This window comes from Apium graveolens, chromosome 9 (genome assembly GCF_009905375.1).
Source record: "Apium graveolens cultivar Ventura chromosome 9, ASM990537v1, whole genome shotgun sequence".
NCBI classification, from domain to species: domain Eukaryota; kingdom Viridiplantae; phylum Streptophyta; class Magnoliopsida; order Apiales; family Apiaceae; genus Apium; species Apium graveolens.
The window spans coordinates 163050037-163059689 of record NC_133655.1 but is presented as its reverse complement, the minus strand read 5'-3'; the positions used below and the strand labels follow the sequence as shown (position 1 = coordinate 163059689).

The 9653-nt window shown below is 37.1% G+C and overlaps 1 non-coding gene across 1 annotated transcript; it reads left to right on the top strand.

Annotated features, from left to right (window-relative positions):
- The first annotated feature begins 1724 nt into the window (after positions 1-1724).
- LOC141687747 (small nucleolar RNA R71) lies at positions 1725-1831 on the top strand. Its single transcript, XR_012561231.1, has one exon. It is a non-coding gene; the product is annotated as a small nucleolar RNA R71 (small nucleolar RNA).
- Positions 1832-9653: the final 7822 nt, after the last annotated feature.

Here is a 9653-nt window from a genome sequence, read left to right as displayed (position 1 = left end):
AACTGTTCATCACCTTCATCATCTTCACTATCTGAATCCCCCATCAAGGCTTTCTCTAAGGTATCAGACCTTAGCATTTGATCAAGCTCTGAAGTAACCACAGATTCAACCAATTCCACTTTAAAGCACTCCTCTTCATCAGTAGGGAATTTCATGAAATTAAGAAGATTGAAGGTCACATCCTGATCCTGTACTCGCATAGTGAGCTCACCCTTTTGCACATCAATCAAGGTTCGGCCAGTAGCCAAGAATGGTCTTCCCAAGATTATGGGAATCTTTTTATCCTCCTCAAAATCAAGAATTACAAAGTCAGCAGAAAATATGAGTTTGTCCACCTTGATCAAGACATCCTCCACAATGCCTCGTGGATATGTAAAAGAACGATCGGCCAACTGCAAGGACATATATGTAGGATTTGGATCAGGTAAACCCAACTTCTTGAAGATAAAAAAAGGCATCAGATTGATGCTAGCTTCCAAATCACATAAACACTTGTCGAATGACAATTTTCTAATGGTGCAAGGAATAGTGAAGCTTCCAGGATCTTTAAGCTTCGGAGGCAACTTCTGTAGCAGCACAGCACTGCATTCCTCCGTACGAGCAACGGTCTCTAAGTCATTGAGCTTCACTTTCCGAGAGAGAATACCTTTCATAAACATCGCATAGCTAGGCATCTGTTCAAGAGCTTCTGCGAAAAGTATGTTGATGTGAAGTTTCTTGAACACCTCCAGAAACTTAGCAAATTGCTTATCCAACTTTTGCTTCTGCAGCCTCTTAAGAAAGGGAGGTGGAGGATAGACCTGTTTCTCCCCTGTATTACCCTCAGGAGGAGTGTTTTCCACAGTTTTCTTCCTTGATTCCACTTCTGCTTCCTTCTGCACATCTTCTTCAGTCACAACTTCAGATTCTGGAACTTGAGATTTTTCGGGGTTCGCACATTCCCAAACCTCAATATAATTGCCTTGATCTGCTCCTTAGCTTCCCTCTTGCCTGGAACTTTTGTGTCACTACGGAGTGTACTAGGTTGTCGATTCAACAAAGCATTGGCAATCTGCCCAATTTAATTCTCCAGAGTCTTGATAGAAACTGCTTGGCTCTTGCACATGAGCCTCAACTCCTCTAATTCAGATTTTTCATTAGATTGACTTGTACCTCCATGCGGTAGTTGTTGAAGTTGGAGTTGTTGTCTTGGTGCATATTGCGCTTATTGAAAACCAGGAGGGTTGAATTGATTTGCTACATACTGCTGATAAGGCTGTTGCACCACTTTCGGATTATTGCTTTAGCTGAAGTTAGGATGATTGCGGTTATTGGGATGATAAGTGGATGGAACTGGTTGTTGCGACCTCTGAAAGTTACTTACAAGATGAGCTGATTCACTAGAAATACCACACTGCTCAGTTTCATGCGCACCCGCACAAAGCTCACAAACACTTGTGATCTGATTAACTCCATAATTAGCCAAAGAATCCACCTTAATCGTTAAAGCCTTAAGCTGAGCAGCTGTAGCAGTAGCTGAATCCACCTCCAGAATTTCTGCTACCTTTCATTGAGGTAGTCTCTGAGTTGGGTTCTGGTATTCATTAGCAGCCATCAGTTCAATCAACTCATAAGCTTCATCCTAGCTCTTAGCCCATAAGGCTCCACCTGATGCTGCATCGAGCATGGGTCTTGATTGTGCTCCCAAACCATTATAAAAGCAGTTGATAATCATCCAGTCAGGCATCCCATGATGAGGACGCTTCCTAAGCATCTCTTTATAATGCTCCCAAGCTTCACATAAAGATTCTCCCGATTGTTGCGCAAATTGAGTAAGAGCGTTCCTGATTGCAACTGTCTTTGCCATATAAAAGAATTTAGTAAGAAACTTCTGAGCAAGATCTTCCCAAGTAGTGATAGAACCTACTGGTAGAGAATGCAACCAACACTTAACTTTATCCCTCATAGAGAATGGGAAAAGTTTCAGCTTAATAGCATCTTCTGAAAAATTGTTGAATTTGAAAGTGTCGCAGATCTCGATGAAATCTCTAATATGCATGTTAGGAGAGAACCCCCAAACTGGACTGAATTTGGCACCATCTGAATCGTGCTAGCTTTGATTTTAAAAGTATTAGCCACGATGGCTGGTCTGACAATACTAGATTGAATGTCATTGATCTTTGGTTGAGAATAATTCATCAAAGCCTTCAGATTCGCTGCTTGATCTCCCATTGCAACGATTGTTTCTTCTTCAACTTTCTGAACTTCTGCAAAAACTTCTTCAACTACTTCGACACTTCCAATGCTTCTTTACGAGACTGAGAACGTATTCGCATACACGATCTCTAGAGTACTTGAAACACCAATAGGGTAAACAAGTAAATAAAATATCTGAGTCAGTGAACTTTAACGACCACTGATGTCAAGCACATAAATTAAAAATTAACACAGAGTCCCTGGCAGCGGTACCAAAAACATTTTAGGGCGAAAACACGCGTTAAAATTACACTCAAGTTTACGCGTTCGCAAGTAGTATAAGATATAAATCAGATACGTACCCACAAAGACTCTTTTTGGTTAACTTAAGATTATGCACCTATGCAACAGTGGTATGGCTATCGCTAAATGCTAAGACAATAACAAGTTGAGATGTTTATAACTAAGATTAAACTAACATGCAAAACTAAGAGATGAAAAGTGATTGGATTAATTATATGAGACAAACATGGGATTCTAACTTCATTAAATACTTAATTCAAAGTCATTTTTCTTAACCTTAGCATGCAATGGTGATGACAACTAATCAGATAACACTAAACTAGTCAACGCCAACTTTCGTTGTACGAATACCCTACTACTAGACATCCACAAAAAAAGATAGAAGCTGAATAGACACCAATTATGTTAAGACCCGATATGTCTATAGAATTTGACAACATAAAGGTTTAATGCGCAAGTCATCTATCATGATTACATAGGGCAAGTAAGATGGTTAAAATTACCTATGAATCGTGCATAATAAATACATGAACCTATGCTAGCATGACAAGTTCTAAATCCCAATATTCACTGTCGCTTCAATAGAGATTAACAAACTATCTTATAAGTTCGCGACGCTCATAAGATGAATAAGCACAACCAATAATAGGATATCATACAATCACCATACACTTAGCTATCAAAACAATTAACTATAGAAATCCAGAAGTAAATCTGTTAGAACCCCACGACAACGATTAGTTTATAACCAAACTCATCGTCACCATGGGTTCCAATGAAAACATGGTCAATAAACTAAGTCTTTATAAACTGAATAATAATAGCAAAGTACGTTAACAAGAGTATTAGGTTCACACACAAAGAAAACAAGCATCCAAGATTACAACTTAAGCAAAGAATCATAAGTAAAAACAAGATCTTCTTCTCCTTCGTTGTATTGTGTTGTTAGGTCTTCTTGCTGCTATCTCCTTGCCCTTCTATATGAAAACGTCTTTATAAGAGTCTTTTTACACCAACCCAATATGTCAGGAGTCCAGCAAAATAGTCTTCTATTAGAATCAGGATTCTGAAAAATTGACCTAGTGCGGCCGCCCTGAGATCCTGCGCGGCTGCCCTGACTTTCTGTTAAATGAGCGCGACCTCCCCCAAGACTGGCGCGGCCACCCTGAACTGCTGGAAAAACTATTTTTTTCTATTTTCTTTGACTTCAATTGATGGTTTCTTTCACACAATCGACCGAGGCTCCATCCTAACACCCTTTTAACATAAAAACAATGTAAAATCTATTCTTCTTCCAAATATACCCTGAAATGCAAAACACTACAAAACACACAAATAACTTGAGTACAAAATACCAATTCGAGCCTTTACGAAGCGTTCTAAGTGGTTATATATCATCCATCACATATAACTTGAATAGTATCCCAGACCTCTTTAGCAGTTTTGCAGTTTATGATATTGTCAAACATGTCACCATTAACACCATTAAACAAAATGTTCATGGCCTTCTTATCCTTATGAACTTGCTCAATATCTGGATCAAACCATTCTGCTCTAGGCTTTGGGATGGATGCTTCATTTCCTATAGCAGCTCTCATAGGAAGATAAGGGCCTTTCTCAATACAATCCACATATGCTTCATCTTGAGAGAGGGGATGCATGTGCATTTTCACCTTCCAATGGTGATAGTTATCTTTGTCCAGAAATGGAATTTTTACTCCAACATCTTTTCCGCTCATCTTGTTAGTTGTTGTGATCTTTAATCTCTTTGTATTTCAAGAGTTCGCTCTGATACCAATTGTTATTCCCAAAAAATCTAACAACGAATTACAGAAGGGGAGTTGAATGTAATTCTTGAAACATTTTCTGAATTATAAAATGTCTAAACTTAAAATATATATGTCAGTTTTTTGATTTGCAGAAGTGCGGAATGACAAGTTAAATATGAATCAAAACACAAAGTAATAAAAACACAAGTCTTTAAAACTTTCTGGTGGATTTGAATGTATCCACCATATATATATATATCAAGAGAACTCTGTGAAGCTTGAATAGATCACAACTGCTTATAAATAAGAACAACTAAACTTATAGAGAAATGATAAAGGATTTAGATTACAATTGTTTCTCTGAGAAAATACTTGCTTAGTCTTGTTGTTGTTCTATTTGCTACTCTTGGTTTATATATCACCAAGATTACACAGTAATAAGACAAGATAATAAAACAAAACCTATCAAGTCTAATACTATGTTGCTTCATTACTCTATTCCAGCATCTTTGAATATCTTCATAATAGCATGGAAATGGCAATGCTTCTTTGTTCTCAAAAACCCAGTTGAATAGGCTGCCACATTCCTTTTGCAAACACTCGACGCATGTGACTATGTTGTCACTGTCAATAGATGTTTGAATTGATCATCCGTCGGGTGCATGATCATCCGTCGGGTTGCCTTGTTGATCATCCGTCGGGTAGCCATTTAACACTTGATTTTATTTCATTTGTACAGAATTACAAGACATCATCTATTTACATTTAATCAACCTATTCTGCACATCTACTAGCAGTCTACATTATTCATAAGCTACTACAGAATCTATTCAAAGGTGTTTGCAGAAACGTGCTACATGACTTATTGTTACATAAGCTACTCACTTGATGGATATCAAATAATCATTCGTCGGGACTATATTGAGTCATCCGTCGGGACTATATTCCTTATCCGTCGAGTGCTACATAATTCACTAAGTTGAATCTTCTAAGGTGTTTTGTTAATGAAATCATCAAGTTCACAACATATTCCCAACAATCTCCCCCAATTTATGTCTACTAGAATTGTAGCCATAAATTAAGAGAAACTTGATGATAACAAAACACTCTAAAAATACAGTTTAAGAAGTAGCAGATAAAAGTAAACAGTGCTGCTATAATTACTTGAAAAATTTATAAGGCAAAGTGTACAAAGATTTGCTCATAGTCTTTTTCAAGATGCTCCTCTAGCCTGAGCAGATTGATCTATTTCCTTGATGATCTGGATCTTTTTCCAAACTTTCTGTTATTTTCTTCTATCTGATTTTGGAGCTGTCTGTGGAATTCCAGTTCATCAAATTCTGAGAGATTTAACATTCCTTGCATTTCCAAAAGAGTCTCATTGCTAGAGATGCTCAACTGGTCTTCTAATCTGAAGAATCTTCCAACTCCCTTATCATCCATGAATTCCATCAGCCAGTAGGGCCTTAGATGCACTCTACTTCCAGTATAAGGAATAGTTTGAGTCTTTAGGAGTGCATCTTTGGCTCTAATACTCCCCAGTTCTTTAATCTTCTTTAAACTAGTCTTCTAGTTGTCACATTGAATCCAAAGTTCTTCTTGAATGATGAATAAACCTTTATCAGCACAAATTAGCTTTTTAGAAGGATCCTGTGAAGTGTCCATTATATCTCGTTTCCTCCCTTGTACTTGAATACTAATCTTTCAGGTAGATTCATGTAAGCATCAATCCCTCTAACTTCTTCCAGTTCATCTAGATAGAGGTTTAGATATGAGAATTCCTTGATGTGACAGATGTACATGTTATCTCCCTTGTTGACTTTGGTTAGGGACATTCATCTGAGAGTTGAGGGCTTCACTTTCTTGGCTACTCTGGTCTTTGTCTTCTTTGGCTTCATGAAGTAAGGTAGATTGAGTTCAGGAATTGGTAGACTATCCCAGTCTATTGGCTCATCCTTTGGAATGATAGGTTCACCATGGAAATTCTTGGATGGATCTATCTTGAATTCTTCATATGCCACAGAGGGCATGGATGTTTGAGTTGTTGTAGAAGTAGACTCTTTGGGAAAGTATCCTTCCATCTCCTCATCACTGAAATCCAATTTTCTGTTGATTATTTGCTTGTACCTTGGCTTTTTTGTCTATGGAGGTTCATTTTGCATTACTTGATCTTGAGATTCAGCAATTGCAGATGGTTGTGCAGAAATTTGTTGTGTGGGTTTCACAGCTTGTAACTTGGCCAAGATAGCAGCTTGCTCCTTCTTTTGTTTGATCTTTTTAGCATCTAGAGCAACTTTGAAAGGCATATGTCATAGCCTACTCGTTTATTCGAGTATTTAACTCAACTCAAATAAGAATGTAATAAGTAAATACTGGATCTATCATCAGAGAGATCTCACAAAGTAACATCTGTCAAAGAATAAAGAAACATTGTTCATCTGCAGACTTGAAGATTCACTGGAAGAAGTTCAAGAATTTGATCATGCCTCAGTGATATAAATCAAGATCGTGGATTTAATCAAGTGACAGAGATCTCGTCAGGGTATCATTTATTACAAGGATTCAATCAGAATATCAAAGTCAAGACATGAAGAAACGTCACGGAAGTTAGTCACTCATGAACCAGACAGTACATCGAGTGTCAGCATTGAAGTGGCGGAATTGATTCATAAGTCTCAGTGACTTTCAGAAGATTGTCAGAAGAATGGATGCTGCTCAGGGTTAGTATTAATTCTCTATTAATTAATTAAGTCATATAATTTAATTAAGAAAATAAATTATATCTGCAAAGATTAATTTATTGATTAATTGAATTAAATTGATTAATTAATTTAGAATTAATATTAAGGATTTACAAGATTTTAATTGGTTTAAAATCTGCTTAAATTCAGCAAGACAATTCATTTGAACTAGTATGACAATCGGTATGACAATTGATAGTCATACCGAAAGTCATGCCAATACATTTAATTGTCTTATTAGAATTTCTGTTTAGATTAAAATCTGTTATTAATTCAGCAAGACAATTTATTTGAACTAATATGACAATCGGTATGACAATCAATAGTCATACCGAAAGTCTTGCTAGCTCATTTTAATTGTCTTGCTAGTTGTAAATTTTGTCATACCGAAAGTCTTGCTGGTCAAAGAGATTGTCATGCCAGTACATGTTTACATTCGGCTGTTTGATAAAAAGGAGCAGAAGTCTATTATTTCACAATCGAAAAAACAGAACACAAACTCAAGAACAAAAGAAAAAGGAGCAGAAAGATATTTCATCTCATCTGCAACTTCAAGATCAATTTCTAGATTGTAAAGTTAAATCCAATCAACTAGAAATACTTATCTTGTTCTTGTGTATCAATCTAGCGGATTAAAATCCCTAGAACTTAATCTCAAATCGCATTTAGCATTTGATCTTTTAATTACAAAAATAGAAAAAGTTCATGTTGAATTTATTCTAGATTTGTAATAATTGATTTGAGATTAATCCCTTGTAACCGATACCGTAGTTGTAACACCTTTCAAGTTTAATAAAAGTTTTATTTAACTTGAATTTTGTTTCACAATTTTATTCCGCATTTTATTCGACTAAACGGTATTGTTTGCATTCAACCCCCCCTTCTACAAACAAATTGGGACCTAACAATTGGTATCAGAGCCTTCTGATTAACGTACAAATTTAGATCCTAGACTTTTGTGTTTCTTTCACTTCTTGAATTTTTTATTCAATCAAAAAAAAATTATAATGACTACACAAAAAGTTGGAACCGTTAAAATTCCACTTTTTGATAAAGAAAATTATGTTATGTGGAAGAAGAAGATGCTACTGTTTTTACAGGTTGCTAATCCCAAATATTTGCAAGTGTTGAAGAAGGGTCCAAAAATTCCTATGGTTATGGAACCAGAGGTAATAGAAAATGATGTGGTGATCACCAAAGCGAGAACTTATGTGAAGGATCCTGAGGACTTCTCTCCTGCTGAAATAGAAGAAGCTTCCCTGGATGCTAGCCTTCAATTAATCTTAGTAGATTCCCTTAATCCCCTGATGAATAGACATGTGATGAATTGTAAAGATTCCAAACATATCTGGGAAACTATTGAGATTATTAATGAAGGCACAGAGGAAGTTAGGGAGAACAAACTAGAAATCCTAACCTCTGAGTACGAATACTTTAAATCCAATCCAGGAGAAGGAATCACTGAAGTGTTTGAGAGGTACAATGCATTGATCAACAACCTGAACATTAATGGTAAATACTATTCCATCAGGGAGGTCAACAAAAAGTTCCTTTTAACACTGCCAACTCATCTCGAACATAGAATCACTGCCATAAGAGAAGCAAGAGATCTGAGTGAGATTTCTTTGAAAAGGCTCTATGGTGTGTTAAAGACTTATGAGTTGGAGCAGATTCAGCAGAAGGAAGTTTACGGGAAAGGAAGAGTGGTCAGCACGTCTACTGCTCTAGTAGCTGATGAACAACAACAACAACCATAATATCAACAACAATCTCAACAGTCAGAAAGAATGGTACAGTCTTCCAAGGTTGAAGATAATGTGATAGTAGCAGAATTTGATTCTCCTACTACAAATCAATCAGGAGATGATTATTATTCCTTGGAAGAACTGGAGCAATTGGAGGATGAGTCAATGGCCCTGATTGTCAAGAGATTCTCAAATGTCAGATTCAAAAGGAATCCCAAGTTCAAGTACAAGTCCAACTACAACAGATTCCTGAAAGGTGGATCTTCATCCTCTAACACCAGCAGTGGTGGGTATAAAACAGGGATGGTTGATCGAAGCACCATTCGATGCTTCAACTGTAATGAGTTGGGACACTTTGCCACAGAATGCAGGAAGCCAAAACAAGCTAGGAAGAACTCTTACGATTCTAATCAGAAGAGTAAATCTGAAAGGGCGTACCTGGCAAAGGGAAGAAGCTGGGATGATACTGACAGTGAAGATGAAGAAGTTGGGAATCTTGCTCTCATGGCTAGTAATGCAAGCACCTCATCGTCAAGAAAAGAGGGCATTAAACAGGTACAACCGGTAGTGTGGATTCTTGACAGCGGATTGTCAAGACATATGACCGGAGATAGAGCCCTGCTATCAAATGTGGTTGAGAAAGCTGGCCCAGTGGTTACCTTTGGAGATAACAGCAAAGGTTTAACGGAGGGATATGGCTGTTTGCTAGCTGGAAATGTTATCATTGAAAATGTATATGTTGTGCAAGGACTTGAACACAATCTGCTTAGCATTAGTCAGTTCTGTGACAACGGCTACAATGTTTTATTCGACAAGCTGAAGTGTCAGATTCTGCACAAGAAAAGTGAAAAACCCTCCTTAATGGGAATCCGGAAAGGAAATCTGTTCGTAGCTGACATGAACTCTGGAAGCAATCTTGA